This window comes from Lonchura striata, chromosome 9 (assembly GCF_046129695.1).
Source record: "Lonchura striata isolate bLonStr1 chromosome 9, bLonStr1.mat, whole genome shotgun sequence".
Taxonomy (NCBI): Eukaryota; Metazoa; Chordata; class Aves; order Passeriformes; family Estrildidae; genus Lonchura; species Lonchura striata.
This window is the reverse complement of record NC_134611.1, coordinates 8460648-8479873: the sequence shown is the minus strand read 5'-3', so window position 1 is coordinate 8479873 and position 19226 is coordinate 8460648.

Sequence of the window (19226 nt, the reverse complement as noted above, 5' to 3'; positions counted from 1 at the left end):
AGCTTTGGGATGCGTGGCACTGCTAAACCTGACTGCAGGATTCCTGGAGGGGCTCCTGTGCTTGTAAAGAATTTTAGTGAATCCAATAATTAGCTGGATTGCCTTGACCTCAGATGGAGATGGCAGGATAGGCCTGGTTGGAGGTTTTTTCCTTCTGAAGCCTGGCTTATTCCTGCAAGCATCCTCCACAATCCTGCACCTGCTGTGAATTCCTGGGGGAAAAAAAAAGGGGGGGGGGGGGAAAGGTTTTTTGCAATGCACAGCCTCTGCCGTAAAACCTGTGAAAAGAAAACACAGAGGCAGGGTGAATGAGCCCCTCAGATCCCAGTGGAGAGGCTGTCAGGCACCAGCTCCCTTTGTGCCCGTGGCAGGACCCTCCCTTGGAGCTGTCTGGCCTCTGGATGGCATCGCCGGGAGGCAAATCCAGAGCTTCCATCTGCTAACACTATTTTGGATTATAGCTCGAAGGAGATGTGCTGCAAAAAAGCATCTCCTGGGGCAGACAGAGGCTTTGCCTGCTCAGACTGGAGAGAAGAGCTGGGCAGAGGCTCCACACACACAGGACAGGTCATCTCATCAGAAAGAGAGCTGATGTTCACCTTCTGCTCCTGGGAAGGTTGTCAGTCCAGCCTGCAGGGCTCTGTATCCTGTCAGAGGCTGGGACTAAGGACAGGCAGAAAAAATAATCTGCTCCAAGATGCTGAGCTTAGAAATCCTCCTGCAGCACAGCAGCAAAAGGAGGTTAAGGCAGACAAGAAAGGAGACCTTTCCTGTCTGGTTGTTGTTGGTGGCTGTTTCTGACAAGGCTTGACCTTTTCACAAATTCCTGAGCACTGCAGAGGAGCTTAGTGCTGGCCTGAAGCGGTGAGGAAGTAGAATAGAAATAATCTGTCAAACGTAATCTGCCAAACTCTATTTTACAAAGCCTTTTTCTTTAACTGGGGGTTTGTGGAAGTGGTAATGGTGGCTTAAATACGAGGTGCAGGGGTTGCTGGTTGGGCTCCTCTCCTCCAGGCAGGCTCTCAGAGAGATTTTTGGGTCACCCGGGTTGAAGGGTCCTGTGTGGCACCTTCCTGCTGCTGTTCCTATCAGTGCTTTTCATGAAGCTCTGATGGGTGCAAGCCACCAGTCTCCCTGCTCATTCTCCTGAGAGGAAAACCTGATGACTTCCCAAGACAGCATCGCGGGCACCTTTTCACAATCAGCCCAGCACCTCACTTTACGTACATTTTCTTTCCCTACCCCGTTGTTTCTCCTGTTTACACTGGTGTCCCATTTACACCTTTTAGTGACACAAAGGATCAATCTCCCATGTTTATACAACAGCTTTTTTGGCCATAGTTCTTTTGTTGTGGATAAAGCAGAATCTCTCTTTATGGAGGTTCATTCCACCTTATGGAAGAGAAGCACGAAAATAAGTTATTACAGTCAGAAAGTCCTATGTTTACAGGGGAAAAAATAGATCAAACCTGGCATGTAATTCTGTAACTGTGGGCTGTGGGAGAAAAGATGTAATTGTTGTCTGTGCTAAACACAAACCTAAACAGGATCACAAGTAATTAGCTATTTAATAGGTGACTAAAGTAAATACTGCAATTAAAAATCCTATTAAAAATAATATTAAAAAAAGAAACCTTGCAAGAAATGCAGCTCTGTCCTGGACTGCCAGTCAAAAAAAACAACAAACCATTATGAAAAAAATGTCCGTGCATGCCCAAATCAGTAAAACACATAGTAATTACTTGGCACATTTTATCTTCAAAGTCCTCTGCGTGAGCTAAGTAATTAATCCTCCCAACACCTCGGTGCGGTATGTGCAGCAGGCACCGGTGAAAAGCAAGTTTGTCTTGCAGCCAGGTACAAATACGTTGTTGTGGGGCTCCTTCTTGATAGAGGAAATGCCACTCTAAAGTCAATATCAGGGAGTGGAGGTGGTTATCTCTTCAATGGCACTCATTGTGAGCCTCTGCTGCTTTTGTCTGACGGGGGAATGAGACACAGGAATTAGGAGGCTGCGGGGAGCTGTCCTTGGATTCTGCATCGCATTCCAGGGGCAGCAGAGTGGCTTTGGAGAAACCTTCACACCTGCATCTGAACCGGGGTCAGGGGGATCTGCCAGGCCTGAAAACACTTCCCCACACAGCTTTGGGTCCGCTGAGTTGAAGTTAATGGCTTTCCATTTAATTAGTCTTGTTTCAGGGCAGAGGGAAAAGGGAGCTCCTCTTTGCCCGCTGTGATGCTCCAGCAGGAAAGACCTGGATGATAAAACCTTGTGTGCCTGTGGTGTTCCGAGCCCACTTTTTGGGCTCTGTGCCAAACAGAAGACAGCTTCCTGCCCTGATCCTGTTGCCTGTTGCTGTGGAAAAGAGAAATGCAAGTAGCAGAGTGGAATGACGTGGGGGAAGGCGAGGTGAGAATGCAGTGGTAGAGCATGGAAAACTCACATTCTAATCAAGCTGTGCCATAAACACATCCAAGCCTGAGCTCTGGGTGTGCCAGCAGAAATAAAATACCTTACAGAGAGAAAGCAAAGATGGTAACATCAGCTCCATCCTTCTGTAAAGTGCAGAGAAGGCAGGTGCCACATGGAGCAAACCTTCCACCTGGGAATGACTAATCCCACCCTGGCTGCCATTAAGAGACCATTTGCAGCTTGGCTAATTGGGCTGAGCAAAATAAACTTTCCCATAAAGAAGGTTGAGCTACAAATGGAAAAATACCTGTGCAGAGGTTAATTCTGGTGTGGGAAGGAAGGCGCTTCTGCCAAATGAAAGGGAGCGTTGAAAAAAGGAGCTGCTGTCCCTTTGATCAATGGGGCACCTGGGTAGCAAGAAGGAAAATGGAGGTTTATGGATGGAGGAAAACACAGGTTTATGAACATGTAGCTGGCAGGGAAGAGCATGTTCACCAAAAAATGAGATTTTTGTAGTTGTAGTTGCAGGTGTGCTGGTGTGCAGGTGTGGAAGGGGAACGTTGCTGTACATCAGGTACACGTCAGGATGTGAACAACACCAAAATGTGGCTTCTCCTCCCTTCAAGGAAGGTAATTTTTCCCTTTTCCCTGCTTCTTTCTTTTCTTTTTTTTTCTTTTTCCTCTCCTCCAGACTCCTCTGCTTCTCAGCTCTCAGAGGAGCCCCATACCTGTCTTTATTCTCCAGCCTGCTGTTGATCAGGAAAATGATGTTCTCCAGGATGAATCCTCAAGAATGGACACTCATCAGCCTTATTAGCCTGGTCATCTCCCTGTGGATTTTCCATTTTTCTAGGAATTAAAACGAAAACAAAGGAGGCAGAGTTCAGAATCTCGAATGGGTTTAGTAACACATGGAACATTTCCCAGACCCTCACGTCGTGCAGGCACAAGTCATTCAGTGCTTTCCATGTGCTCACAAGTCCTATCTTAAACCCAGAGTAAACTGCCAAGTTATTTCCCTGTAGGATATGCTCCATGACGTGCATCAGCTGGGTCATCAGCAGAGCTCAGCCCTGCACAACAGCATCTAAACACATGCTGGGGCTTAAACCAGGAACTCAAGCAGCACGTGCTTTAGGATTACATGCTATCCTGATTGATAAATAATTCCCACAACTCTGATTAGAAGCATGGGATGAGGCCAGTCTCAGTGCTGAGATATATTGACTTGTCTATTCAGAGGTTTCCAGGGAATGTCACCTTTCCAGCTCTCTGCTTTTGTACCATTAGGATGTCAGGCTTGGCTGGAAGAGCTGTGTAGGTGACTCCTCTTTGAAGCTTGATGTGACAGCACCGTGTGGAAAAACTCCTATTAACAAATCCCAAATTGTCACTCCAGCAAATATTTCACTGACATCAATGCCTGCTTATTTCTGCTCTTCCCAAATAATTTTATTTCTGCTCTTCCCCAGTCATTCACTGTTTGGAGGGCATTTCATGATTTCTTCAGTGTCTCTTTCTCAAGAGAAAGTCTGCTTTGCCACACCAGTTGCTTCTAAAAGGACACAAAGAAGAGGGACACATAGGATCCATCCTTTCCAGAAGGTGATGGATTCCATGGCTCATCCAGGAGCTGCTGGATGCTCACTGGCAGCCCGGACCCCAGGATTCCCTGGAGAAAAGGGGATCCAATGTGGATCACAGACATCAGCAAATAACCTTGTGCTTCTCAGCGTTTTTCAGAGCAAATATCCCAAGCACATGACTTTCCTTTCTGCTTTCCAGGGAGTGGGGAGCAGCATTCCCAGACTACACACGTGACTTTCCCCTGTTTATCCCACAGTGTCTCTCGGCTTAGACCCCTCTGCCATCCATCATCCATTCAGAGATACAGATTTCACTAATAGCCACAGGGTAAATATTTACAGTAAACAGTTTTAACAGCTGACTTTTAGTAGCCACTGTGCATATGGAACTGCATAAACAGGAAGGATGATTATAGGGATGGAAAAATGGCACAGGAAGGGATGAAAATAAGAAACTACAATGCTGAAGTCCTAGAGAAATTAATTAATAGAACAATATAATAAGTATAATTAATTAATATAGTAATTTATTATAAATGACCCGTCTCTTCTGAAGACCCATGAAGCAAACACATAATATTATTTGGCCCTAAAAATAATGTATAGCACTGAAATTAATCTGATGTTACCTTTTTGACCCAAATAATTAGCCAGGATGTGGGGTCTCAGGCCTTTTTTTCCATTAGAAGTAGGTATTAATGATGGTCTCAAGTATTTCTTTAACACAATCCTGTTTATTTCAAAGCCTGGGCAAAATCCTTGTTCCCTGAACTCATTAGGAATTAAATAGCAGGAGGCAGTTTCCTTGGGCAGTGGTCCAACTCCCCTTTTCCAGCCAGCACTCAACCCAAAAAACTCACTTCATCAGTCTCATTTCAAGGTCACGCTTCATGTGCTTCTCCAGTTATCCTTGACTTTTTCTGCTGCCTTCTCTCCTCGCTACTGTGATATTTCTCATGATGTTTTTACTACCTATTTCTCCCCTTTCCCCCTGTTTCCTTTCCATTCCCACCCTCCCCTCCCCCCCAAAAAGACACAAGAAACAGCATGAAATCCTTTCAAATCCTTAGCCCTTAGCACTTGCTCAAGCTTTAGGCAGTGGATCCTAATGTTTGGGCACTAATTCTCCCCTCACCTTTGCAAAAATAGCTATTTCTTCCATTTATTCTCATCAAAAAATGACTATTTTGCATCTCTCACCTGACAGTGACCTTGTAACTTCAGTAGTTGTCACTTGTCAGATGCCTGTGATTGTTTTATTAATTTGTTTTATTATTTTATTTTATTTTATTTTATTTTATTTTATTTTATTTTATTTTATTTTATTTTATTTTATTTTGTTTTATTATATTTTAATTTTCCAAAAGAATCCTCCCAAGGGAAAGACAGGATTTGTTCTGGCCTTTTAGCCAGGCTTTGCCTCCGGACGGGATTTTGTTTTTACTTTCCCCTCGAGCTGGTAAATCCCTGTCACCATGTCACACACCAAACAGCGACAAGTTCCTGTGCACACTTTGCCTGTGGGTTCACAGTCACACACTTTGGACTTCAGTAAGAAGAAATATTGGCTTCCATTCCCCCACTCTGCCAGAATAACTCTTCCTTTCCACGTGTTTGTTTAACTAATCTGTGTAAGGCCACCTGCTCCTCGAAAGGCAGCAGCAGCATTAAGAAAATAACAAAATGCTTCAATATTTCAGTGGGAATCGAGGCTCCATGGCTTTTTTTGGGCACAGCAGCAGGGTATTTACAAGGCTAATTTCAGCTACTCAAAGCATTTCAGCAGGTTTTTTAAAGGGGGAGACCTATGAACCTGAACTGATCGAGGCTTAAATTCAGGTTTATCCATCCCAGGTGCCAGGAGTGCTCAGATCCACACTCTGTTCCCTGCCTTGGATCTGTTCTGTCCTGCAGAAGGCAGGAGGAGGAAGGTTAATTTGGCTTGGAGCTGGGCAGATTGCTGACAAAACAATGTGGCCAAATTGAGATGGATGAAAACTGGGGACACAGGAGGGGAGAAAAGTGAATTTCTTTTCCTCTTGTGGAAAATCCAAGTAGGCCAATATCTGCTGTAGTCCAGGTGGCATTCGTTTCCCTCATTTACCTTATGGAGGAGACTGGGATTTTAATTTTATTTCATTTATTTTCTTTTCATGATTTTCTTGAAGCTTTTTTTTTCAATCTGTATTTTGATTTTCTTTAGGACCACATGTCTTCCTGCTACATGGAAAAGATTCAGTAATCTATCACCTCCACTTCCTAAAACACTTTTACCACTGATTTTTTTGGTTTCTTTTAACATTAAATATACTTTTGAAAACTTGCTGTTGCCTCAAAGAAAAAAAACCAAACAACAACCAAACTCAAAAAATAAAAAAAACACTCAAAACAAAACAAAAACCCCGAAACAAAGCATAACAAAAAAGAAGTAGTAAAAGACTTAAGAGTTCTAATTACTGTGGGAAAGATGCAGCCTGGCTGAGGGAAAATCCTGCTAGCTCCCTTCAGATATTCCTTGGAGGAAGATCACAGGTGAATCATGGCAGCAGAGGGAAATGAGCATCTTCTTCAGTCCTTAGAAATTTGGGCTCTTTATCCTAGGAAAGGATGGGCTTCTTCAGATCTGGTGGGTTCTTATTCCATGGGACACCAAGTGCACACAACCACAAACTGTAATCAATTAATGATCAGATCATTAAATAATTTCAGTCCAAGGCCTGCTGCCAAGGGAAACACCATGGAGATTGGGTGAACAAACTGGATAAAAAGACTCTTCCTGACACAAAGAGGGAAATGTCTAAAGACAGCAGGAAGGGCAATGTAATTACAAAGAATTTGAAGCTACAACAGAAATACAGGAATATGCTCCCTGAACCAGCACTGCTCTAAAATATATGTCATTTTAAACTCATGAAATACACCCATTAAATCACATATGCTAATTGTGGGCTTAAAATTACACCTATGTGTGAGTCCCTCACTGGGCTGGAAATCAGGTTGGGCACGGATATAAATGGTGTTGAATTCTTGGTGTGTCGCATGGAGTGAAAAGGAAAAGAAATTAAAAAAGAGGAAATGGCTGTTTGGGTAGCTAATACACAAGGATGAGGCCAGAAATATCACATCAGAAGAGGGAAGAGGTGTATCCTTGGAACAATTGGATCAGGTAACTTTGGAGGAACCAGCAAAGCTGAGGTTGCTGTCTTGGTGAAAGGAAACCTGATGTTCTCAAAAGACACGGCTGGACTTGAGACAGATCCTTTGGTTTTCATAGCAGGCTTCCCATCACTTCTTCCTTTCCTAAAAAAGAAAAAAAAAGAAAAAAAACAAAACAAAAACAAAACGAGGCAGGGGCTCTGCCTTTGTTTAGGAGCTCCTGGAGTCCCATCACTGCTGCTCTGCTGCTGCAAAAGGCATCTCCCACCTCAAGTGGCAGCTTCAAGGCTTCTGGAGAATGTACCACACTGTCTGGTTGGAAAACCCCTGGCCATTTAATAAGTGCTTGGGGTTTTTAGAATCTTATCAATAATTTTGTACTCAAAGACCAATTGCCAACAGAAAAACACTTCTGTGGGTCCGATCCAAAGTTCAGGTAAAGTCAATGAAAATATTCCTCAGGCACTCTCCATGTGGAGCCATATTTTGACCTGTTTTTCTAAAGCTTGCAGGGAAAGAGAACTGCTCAATTTGTCTAGTTGCTCTTTAACAAATGGTTTTAGTGTTTTTAAAATTCTGCCTTTGGGATGTTCATGCATCACTGAACACTGTTAAAATAGAATCTGACATTGGTATTCACAGCAATGCTAAGAAAACTGCCTTTCTTTATAGAAGCGAAAAAATCTAACCCTAAAAGGAACATTAAACACATAAATAACATGAAACATGCCTGTTTCCACAATAATTTCAATGATTCATTTATTTGTTTTTAGTCCAGGGCTTTTAAGATAAAGATTCATCACATGAATTATTTTTTTAGGTAATGCACACCATAAACATTTTATTTTCCCCTTCCCTCAAGATCGGATCCCTTTCCTTTTTTTTTTTTCCTGCGGAAAGCAAGATTTTTCCAAACTTTTGGTGAATAAGTGATGACGACAGGAAGTTCTCTAATCTCTTGCCATTTGCAAGTGAGTCCACGTGGAGCTTTTGGATGGAAAGTTGCAGCAGAAGGTTCCAAGAGCTGCAGGGCCCTCTAGCTCTGGGCTGGGCTGAGTGTGTGGAGATGTATCCCAGGCAGCAAAATCCAACTTTTCCAGAGGAAGCTCATTTTAAAGATGTGTGGATGTGGCACTTGGGGACATGGGTTAGTGGTGGACTTGGCAGTGCTGGGCTAACAGTTGGACTTGATGATCTCAAAGGTCTTTTCCAAACTAAATGATGCTCTGATTCTATTTTATTTTTTCCTCATCCTTGCCCTCTAATGAGCCATGGCAGCCTTTTCTTGGCTGCACATTCCTTAATACCTATGTAGCCAGAACCCTCTGGGATCAGTAGGGAAGGATTTGCCTGCTGGAGGGCTGTCACAGGATCATTCAGGTCTGACCCTGGGGACAATGCTCTGATTTTCCTTTTTCCCACATCCAGAGGTGTTTGTTTGGAGGGAGTGTGAAATTTGCGTTTCAGCAGCCCAGACTTTAGTCCCCGGATTAACTCCCTTGCTCCTCCCTTGCAGAGGAGTTGTGTCATCTGGACAGGGGCTTAAGGGTGAGGAATGAGTCTGTCCATGACTTCTGGTGATTTAACAGGGTGGTTTATTCCATTAATGCATTATGTTTTGAGGCATGGCCCTTGGGAGTCAACGGGAATATTTCCAGTTGGTTTCCATTAACTAAATATAAAATGGAGTTGCAGCTTCAGAGGCATTTAACTATGGAAAAACTCCAGTAATTCACAAACCCCAGGACACCAGACCCTACAGATTATGACCCTGGGTGGTGGGTGAATATGACCTGTAGAACAGTCTCCTCTCTCAGGGTTAAAGCCAAGCCTTGGAAGGACCAACTTGATCTCAGTTTAGCAAGTACAGGGTCAAGAACAAACCCATTCACCCTTGCTAAAGTTCCCTCACCAAACACACCAAGAAATGAAACATGGCATTTCTTCCAAGGTTATTACATTGCTGTCAAATATATATATATAAAACATGAGATATATTGGGGATATGAGGCTTGTGCTTGCGGTGGTCTTCTCCAAATTCCACATGCTTCCTGAAAGGGGACATTGTTTCAGGTCTTGTGCTCCAAGTTTCCAGCTCTGTGGTGGTCACAGCTCTTTCTCACTGCTTCTCCTGTTGTTTTTTTTTTTTTTTTTTTTTCATTGTGTAAATTTTTCAGTTTACTGCAGCTCTTTTAGCCATATGGGAAATGGGGTTTTTTAATAGTCCTTACACCATTGGGGAGATACAAAAAATGTCAGCTGGGTTCTGGTCTCAGATTTGCTGTAATAAAAATGATACAGGGGCAAAAGTAATTAATGAATATTGAATATCAAAAGTGGACTCAGTTCTAGAACATTTTGAGCATTTTTGCTTTGGAGCAAATCCTCTGCTTGGGCTAAAATGTGAAAGGCTTGCAGGATTTTAATTTTTTTCCAAAGAGAGGGTTGCTGCTGTGTGGAAATACTGTCTCTCATGCCACATAGTAAAGTACATTTTTTTCCTCTTTTGCAAAAAAGTGGTGAGAAGCCAGCTTTCTTATTTATCCAACTTGTCATTCCACAGGGAGAGGACTGGAGATTTAGTAATATCTTAGAAAAAAGGATTGCCAATACAAATGCAATTGTTTCTCACAAAGGCATATTAAGGAAACAACATTCAGTGCTTCCAAAAACGCAAAACAAAGCTGGATGTAAAATAATTTTGAGAGGAATTTGTGGTATGTAACTAGGAATGAGCGTGTGCCTGCTGAAAGGACAGATCATTTCAGTTCAACGGGATGTATTTCTCCACAAGGCAGATATTCCATGTAACATAATTCAGGAAGCCCCATGGGAGCAGCTGTAGGTGGAGAATGGACTCTTGGGTGATGTGTTTATTCATGGGCTCGACAGGAATCAAAGCTTTTCCAAATGGAGAGCTGTTTGCATGCTTAAGACATCGACTAAAGTTGCCCAGCTGGGCTGGTGGGACACTCTATGTACAGCCAAGAAAACATGGATTGAACACTGGGACATAAACCCATAAACAAAGCAGGGATCCAGGAGTCCTGTACACAGGACTTGGCAACTTCAGCTCTTTGATGATAGCAGGAGAGGCACAACTCAGATCCCAGCTCAGCTACAAAATTTATCCACACCTCCACATTCCCAACCCTGCAAAGTTCTGGCTAAATTGCATTAATTTTAGTGTAAACAGGACGTGTTTCATATTTATGCAGGGCTCTGGCTGGGGTTGCTGTCCTGAACCCGAGCCATGGCAGATGAACATCTCCTCTTCAGCCTTGTTTTTGTTTTGCTGGTTCTGCTTACAGCAAACAACCGTGTCTGAGAAGCCTGGGGTCCGTGGGATCAACTGTTTAATCAGCTGTAGCAAGAATGTGATTGTCTTTGTTGTTAACCACTCAGCTATGAAAAGCGTGAATAGTATATGTACATTTGGAAGCACCACACGAGTGGTTTTGTCCCTGCTTTGCTCCCTCCTACTGGTCAAATGCTCAAAATAAGTTAAATATTTTGGAAGTCAGGCGTTTCTCTGTTTCTTTCTCCAAAGTCTGTGTTTTCAGTTCAAATAGATAATTGCATCTGTAATGGAGAGATGTTTTCCTCACTTGGCGCTGTTAACATCATAAAACACCTGCTAGGGCTGAGCTGCTTTTACCTCTGGAATGCTTGTTTTTCACCACTTTTTCTTCAATATAAATGTACCACTGTAACTACAAAAGTTTTGCCTTAAAATTGTTTAAAAAACCCCCTCCTTGGCATGGAAAATCTATACTCACTTTTGCTAGGTTTTGTTGGATTTTTAGGGGATTTTTTTAGATTTTCCTTAGACCATAAACATTTTTCAGGTTTGTAAGAGAAAGGAAAAAAAGCCCAGCCAAAACTAATGTAACTGTTGAAGTGTCAGAAATGCAAATCTGCTGCTGCTGTTTCGGTGCACGTGGGATGGAGGATGAGGAGGTGGTTCCTCCTCCCAGGGCAGCAGTTTTGCATGCCTGCAAAGGCAGGATTACACTGCCCACACAGCAGCCAGAGAGGGCTTTTTCTGCATTTTAGGGGTGCCCACACTGTGCAGGTGGGCTGGGGGAGGTCACTGGTGGTCACTCAGCTCTGGTAAACCATGGAGGAGCCACCTCTGCTCCTGGGCACTGCAGTGTGGCAGAAACGAGCTGAAGACCAGCTCATGTGAGCGATTGCTTCACTCTGTTGGGTGGCTGGATGTTGCAAGACCACTCAAGGTTCCAGTTGTTTTCCTGGACGCTGGAATGTGCCTCTGGTCCGAGTGTTGACTCATTTCTCCCAGGAACAAGTGGCTGCTGGCTCTGGACGTCCCGAGCAGCTCCTGTGCACCCAGGGCAGCAGGGTACAGGGGCAGCCTGTGGGTGCACAACCTCTCTGGCACACAGAAATCCAATGTTGCAATGCTCAAGCCTGTAGATTGCCAGGTTTCTAATGGAAAGTTAATGGATGGCTGACCTCAAAATGCTGGATGCTACCTAAGGGGTTACATCACTCTACCACCCACAAGTGTTTCTTGTGAACTTTTCCTGACTTTCCTGCCCGAACCCCTTGGCTGTCATCTCCTCTGGATTTGGACAGGCAGCAGCATTTGGGTTTGGTTTTAAACTCCTAGGAAAGGCATTTCTGAGGTGCTGCTGAGTGTGGAGACAGGAGAAGTTTCTGATGATGGCAAGTGTGGCACAGACTGTTCCTGAACTGAGCCCTGACTCTGTTTGCATTGGTATCAAGGAGCTGCTGCTATTGAGGAGCTGTTGGGTAGGAGATGGTCTATCCCCTTTTCTATCACCACTGTCTCACCTGAATCTTGAAAGTAGTCAGAGAGAAGCAAACCAAAGGATCCTTAAAAATTTTCCCTAGTGTCATCATTGCTGTGTCACACTTTTGAAATGTCAGCCCAAGAAGTGGTGTCCCTGTTTTCTTTCTCACCCCCAGCAGCCCATTTTCAAATTCTCATGTTCAGTTTCAGAAAAAGAGGTGAAACAACCCCAGAAGTGATAAACATCTTGCCACATTGCATAACTCCTGCCCTCAGTGCATTTTCCATGGTTCCGAGCCAGACAGGTTTTCCATTTTGAGTTTATAGTTATGTCTCACTCTTTGGAGCAACAGCTCTATCACAAAAATATCTATCTTTTGTTTTTCCTAAATCTGCAGCTGTTTATGTTTTCTTAGCTTCCACACTGCTCTTGGTCCCTGTCCATGCCAGGGTGTCCCAAAGACACCAGCGGGAGACCAAGTGCTGGCTGTGAGGAGGTGGTGGGTGGTCTGCAGGGAGCTGTGCCTTATCCTTCCACCTATGCTCGGACAAAAAATGTCCTGCAGGACCCAGAAATGTGTTTTCCTTTCGTGTGCAATCCCCAGGTAAAACTGGATCTCCCAGACTGGAGGCTTTGCCAGGAGTGGGCAGGCTGCTCCTTGCCCGCTCCGTGCCCGTCACAGACACTCGGTTTTTTCCAACAGCTCAGGATTGGCAGGCAAAACTCACATTATTCTTGTGCTTTCCCCCCTTCATTTCAGCATACAGCAAACCTGAAAGGATCCATTTGCCTGCCCTTTCATGGTGTGGAGGGTGGCACAGAGGTGGCGAGGACAGAACCTCTCCTTGAAGCCTTGAAGCCACCGCTGCCGTGCCGGAGTTTGCCTCTCCCTGCCCGCAGAAAGTAACCTGAGCCTCCTCCATGAAACTTGCTCAATTTAAAGTTTACACAAATCATCTCGTTACTTCCAGTTTTCCTTGGCTCTCGCAGGGTTTTGTTTGTTTTTTAGCCCTTTTCTCAGAGGTGGTTTCTCAGCACCCAGCTGCCCCCTAATTCCAGGGCAGAGGGAGCCTCCAGGGGTCAGGTTTCCCACCTGGATTATGCTCAGAGCCTCAGGGAAAGGAAGGGCCAAGGGATGTGAAGGAACTGGGAGATGCTGGATTAGTTATCCAAGCAAAAGGGAGGTGGTGAGGATATTACAGTTCTGCAGCATCCTAAGGATGGTGTCAGGAGGTCACCTAGGAGGTCACCTAAAGTCCAGGTATAGATTTACAATAGAGAAATTCAGGAGAAAAAGGACCGATTTCTGACAACCAGGATTATGGGATTCTGAGCACTTCAGGAGGCATAAAAATCCTTCAGTTTTATAGGTGGATCTCTGGAAAGGGCTATGTGATGAGGGTGCACTTGAGGATGCAGTTCCAATTTGAAAAGTCCCTCTGCCTGGGGACCAGGCAGATTCCTTTTTTTTTGTTTTTTCCAGGTTCTTTGCACTGCCAGGATCCCTTTAAACCCGAATCCTCCCTCAGGGTGCCTGAATTTATATAGATGCACACCATAAAATAATCCTTATTCTGCTTTTGTGGAGTTACTTTTCATGCTACTCCACTCTCACACTATAATTTAAACCAGTTTCTATTGGCTTAATATATACTGAAGATGACAATTTTATTTTCTTCTTTTTTTTTCCCCCCCTCAACCCCCTGCTAATTCCTCCCTTCAATTTTCATCTCCCAAGGCCATAGCTAGAACACTTTTTGTCATGATTATCACTCATCATAATTGAGCCAGCCTAACTCATGATGTCATAATAAGAAATCAACTCTCTTAAGCTATTTTGTAGACAACTCATCTCAATAATTCCCCTGCCTTTACCCCAACAATAACCTTATATCTTTTTGGCCTGTTTTTTCTTTTAGCTAACATAATTGGTTTTGTCATGATGGTAGCAGTGCTTTGAGTGCCAAAAATGTATTCCCAGAGCAGCTGTGATGAAAAACATAGTAGTGAATTTTGCAAGTCATTATTAGTCATTCGCCAAAAATGAATGGCAGCTCAGGCTCCAAGTGTGTTACCCAGAGGATGCCCAGGAAGGAAAGCTCTGTGTGCCAGGGGCTTTCTTCTTTCCACCCAGACATGCTTTCACTGAGGGTGGGCAGAATGACTCATGTCCTGCCAGAAAAAAGCTGGGACCCATTTCTTGGAAGAAACAGGAATGGAAGCAAAGCCTGATTCACAATGTCTTAATATTTCTTGAAAAAGTGCTTCTGAAGGCTTGCCTTGCTGTCAGTTCAGATTCAGTGACCTGACAGTGCCTTTGCTATCCCTTTCTCCGTGCTCCATTCCCTAAATGCAGTTATTGCACCTTCAGGGGTTACAAATCCTCACTCCTGACATGCAGTTTTTCAAACACTTTTCAAACCAGAGCTGGGAGATTCCCCCGTCCCTCTAGACTTCCCCATGTGATGCTGTGGCTGTGGGTCCCTCTCAGCTCCATCGTTTACACATCCCCTCATGGTTTTCCACCCCAGGCTCTACAGCAGCCCTTTGCTGAGCACTGGGGAGGAGTGACACGCTTGGAGCAACCCTCAGTTCTCTGATTTCTGCTCCATTTTCACTGCACCACAATACTTTTTTTCCCTCTCCGTGTTTGTGGCTGGAAAACATCTGAGACTGTTTTCCACATCGAAACTTCCATCTGGGTTAATTTTGACAGATCTAATTTTACCTCTCCTCTCCCCAGCCTCCAAGACTGTGTTGCTTTTGCACCCCTTTTTGCACACTTGATAAGACTCCCTTGATTCTTTCATGTCAAGATATCCATGTGGGACAGGGAGGAGACCTTTCTCTTTAGCAGGGTGGTAGATCTGACAGCATTTTTTTGCATTTCCTAATAGAAATTCCAATGCTCTTGATCACAGCAATCGCTGAGCCCTTCAAACTCCGACTCCTCCAGCTCTACATCCTTTTTGGTATTGGAAGCCATGGTGTTACTTTGAGTGAGTCAGTGGAGATCACTCAGTTTAAAGCTCCTTGCCATGAGTTAGGAAGCACTTTTGCAGTGCTTAACCAAAAGCAGGGCAGAAGCAGCAGCTCCTGAGGAAGCTCATGCAGGAACAACTGGGCTCCACCAGGTTAGCAGAATGGTTTCTCCAGTTTCCCCCCAGGAAATCTCCATCAAGAGCACAATTTCTGTCTTTCTCCAGCACCCTGCAGAGGTCATTGCCAAGGTCCAGTCTCGGTCAGACAGTCCTGTCTCAGCACTAATCTGTCCTGGACAAACTCTGACTGGTCCCTGATGGATCTCTTTTCTTTGCATCAGCAGCACAGCAGTGGCTTGTGATTTATCAGATCCCCACACCGAGGCTCCTGCTGCTCTGCACGAGTCCTGCCAGAGAGTCTGAAGCAGCTCATGTGATAATTTTAAGGGCTTTTGTGGTCTTGATTGGGGAATTTGTCTCTTCAGGTAATATTTTTTCCATCCCTGAAGGCCCTGTGTGAATTACATGAACTTATTTGGCTCTTTAAGTCCTCCCTTGCTGGGGAGAAAGTTCCTGTGAGCTCATGGATGGCTGTGCTCTGCCTGCCCTTCCATAGGAGCCCTCTTGTTCAGGCTTCTCCAAAATCCACCTTTTATCCTCTGCCACTTTTGATTTGTTGGCATTTCTTCTTCCAGCAGTACTTTTTTCAAGCCTGGTTTTAAGTACAAGGGAGGGTTACACGTATAACATTGTTTACAGCAGACATTTCCACCTCAGTTTAGCTGGACATGCTGCATGAGGGGTGGTCATTGCCTCATTCCAAATCACCTTTAATCTCCCACCAGGAATCACTGCCACTTCCCACTGAGTGCTGTGGAGCAGCTTGAGCCTGGCTTTTTGATGGCCAAGGGCTGTCCTTCTGCAAATTTTCCTTCTGAATAAATTAAATTCTCCATTTTCCACTTGGGGGAAAAAAACCAAAAAAACTTGTCCCACCACCCCCCCTCCCCCCCGCCAAAGAAGAAAAAAAAAAAAAAACCAAAACAAAACAAAAAAAAAAAAACCCAACACCACCAGCCAAAATGAAATAAACCCAGAAAAAAAAACCCTCATGATCTCAAGCAGGTCTGAGAAATTCCTCTGGGGCAGATATTTGGCACTGTCCTGTCAGCTGAATCCATGGACAGCCTATTTTGATGAGCTCCAGTGAGACCTTGGATTTGGGCAATCTCCAGTAGATGACGAGCTGCTCACCAGAGCCCTTTCAAACCAGCTCAGCTCCAAAGAATTGTTTCACTTCCATCAGAAGTGTCCTTACCCCCATCCCTTCTGTGTGGGATTTCTTCCTGCTGATGGTTTTTGGTTTTGTTTTTTTTTTTTTTTTACAGTGGACAGGGAGCTTAAAAAGATGGGAAAAAATTGTCTTCCTGTGATGCTGTCATTAAATGTATACTCTGGGAACTGCCTTCTTGGCAGAAATGTGGACAAATCATATATTTCCTTTCATTTTTCCTTGGAAATACAATAAAAAAATGATAGCAGTCACAAAGCTGCATTGTTACCAGTGAATGCTGTTTGGGGAAGCCTTGTTTTGCTGTTTCTTTTTCCGTACATTTATTTGGGAGTTTTTTTTGGCTGATTTTCTCTTCCATAGGCAATAAAGTTCAAATTATTGTAGGATTTGGAGCTTCACTTGCAAAAAAAAAAAAAAATCAGAACTTGACAAAATGCCCACTAATGGAAGTGGAAAGTCTCCCACTGACTTTGAGAAAGATTTGCTCGTGTCAGAGAACATCCAAGAAATGTTTTATTTTATGGTACTTTCATAGTTCAGGAAATGGTGACTCTTTAAATCACAAAAGTAGATGAATGCTGGCTCACACATTTGCAGAATTAATATCCTGCTCCAGCATCACTCTTTGACTTCGGAATGGACACTGCTGAGGACAAAGCACTAATATGGAAATGTCCTAATTTTTGCCCCTGTTGTCATCATAGGCTGTCCAATATTCTTAAATTTTACTTTAAAACAGTATTTGGCCAATCAACTTAAAATTTGACAAAAGCTAATTTAGGGATGAGATTCTCCTTTGCATATCAAAAGGAGACACAACAAGATACAACATCCAGAGAAATCTGGGCTGGAAACAGAGTTTAAAATTTTAATGGTGGAAGTAGATAACTATAAGACACCTCATGAAGATTTGATGGATGGGGCATGTAGGATTCTCCATCACTAGAAGCCAAAATTGGGTTGTTTTCTTCTGGGTGCCCAGCATGACTCAGAGGCACCACTGTGTGGGGAAAAATTCAGGACAAGGGTTGTGCAGGAGCTGACAAAAGTCCATCACTGTAGCCCACCCCAGACTTGTAATCACAAAATTGCACTAAGCAGGTAATTATTGACAACGTGCACTTCAAATCTCAGTTCTCATGCAGGTGAGAGAAAGTTCTGGAAAACAGGGAAATTCTGCTGCAGCCTCTGGAAAGCAGCATGGTGTGGGAGGTGGAAAGGGGTTATAAAAAGTGGAATAAATGAGGTGTTTGGTGCAGGTAAAAATGAGGCTCTGCCTGTCTGGTCCTGCTCTGGTGGCAGCCAGACTCTCAGGATGCTTGGTGGCTGCAATCCCTGAAGAAGGGGCATCCCAACATTCTGATGGGGACATTTTAGGGTGTTAGGCTCTGTTAAACCCCAAGTTATGTTGAAGTAACAGAAACTGTGAATTTGACACCAAGAAAAAGGAAAAAGAAGAAAGAAAAGGGGCCCAGGTTTTGTGGTTAACAATAAACGAGCGTCACATCTCTTTCCAAAGCAGAAACCTCTAAATTTTTGCTTCTGTCTCATTCAATTATGCTCAAAGGGCCACACTTAAGAACTGCAGGAAAAAGGAGTCAGACCTTTACAATAAAAGACACGAAGCTGAGTTTGGCAGTGGCAGCCTTTGCTTCCTGCAGTTCACATTCTGGAGAACAGTCAGGACGTGATGTCAGGGCTGGGCTGGTGCCAGGGCTGGCAGGTAACCCCTGACACCTGGGCATGTCCTGGGTTGGCAGCTGTGTGCCCACCCCTGCTCACTGCCAGGCTCTTCCAGAGCATCTTAATAAAGACATTTCTGGTGACAGATTGATCAGGTTGCCCATTTCCCTGTCTCAGATAGAAAATTTGGAAGAAATGCTAGAAAAGAGCTTTTGTAGGGTTTTCTTGACCTTCTTCTTGACCAAGACACAAACTCCAAGACAGTTAACGTCTGAGCTGTTTAAATCTCTGAGGCTGGACATGGTGGGTCCACATATCTTCTGGGCCAGTGTAAATCTCCCTTATTGAAGGTTTAAGATCCCCAGATAACCCAAACATAAGGTCCTCAGTTCATACCCTTCCTGGGATTGCACTTGAAATTCTTTTCTCTCTCACAGGTTTATTAGTTCATGTCCAGATTTTTTAGCACTTCCATGCTGTGGCTTGAGTTTGTTGTTGTGGGTTGGAGCTGCTGTTGGGAATCTTAGGGCAGCAAGACACAGGCTCAGTGCTGCCCAGGCTTTCACAAACATTCCTCTGCCTCCTGCATGCCAGGCATGTCTCTAAGCCTACTCTCATGCTTTGATTTTTTTCCCCAGGATGGAAGGAAATCACACAGATGCCTCTGTTCCCACTTTTATTCCAGCCTACATAAAATGCTGAGAGCCTCTCCCATTTTTGCTGATTTGTTTCAAAATTTATTGGAAGGTAAGGACAGGCAAATGGGATATAGCAGGGATGGTGCTGAGCCCAGATGGGATATTGAACTGAAAAAGTTCTTGGATAAGAAGATAGGTAAGGAAATATGCTAGAGCATTAATACAGAATAAATCTTCCTCTATTGTTTTTCTTTTCCAAGTAAAATTCTAACAGATACTCATTTACAGTTTGGGTATCTGCCATGAAATGTTTGACACACGGTTAACTTCATGCTGTTAATTATTGGAGGCTTTCTGGAAGTCTCCTGAGGTATTTGGTGCAGAGCAGCTGCTGTGCAGGAGAGGTGGCATCTTCTCCTGCCACCTCTTTGTTGTGCTGGCTGCTGCCAGGCTGTGTCATCATCCTGGCTGGGATGTCAACATCAGCTTGGAAAATTCATTTCTGTTCCTAATTCAGCCCCGTGCAGTAGGCAGAGGACGTGCATCTTTTGGAGCAGGGTCAGCAGAAGGGACAGAGCTGCAGAGACCCACGGGTGGTTCATCTCAGAGCCTGTGAGAGCTGGAGTGCAGCAGTGATCTGCCTTTCCCAGGAGCAGGGCTGGAGACCCTCCTCTGCTCAGCACTCAGGCACTGGGAT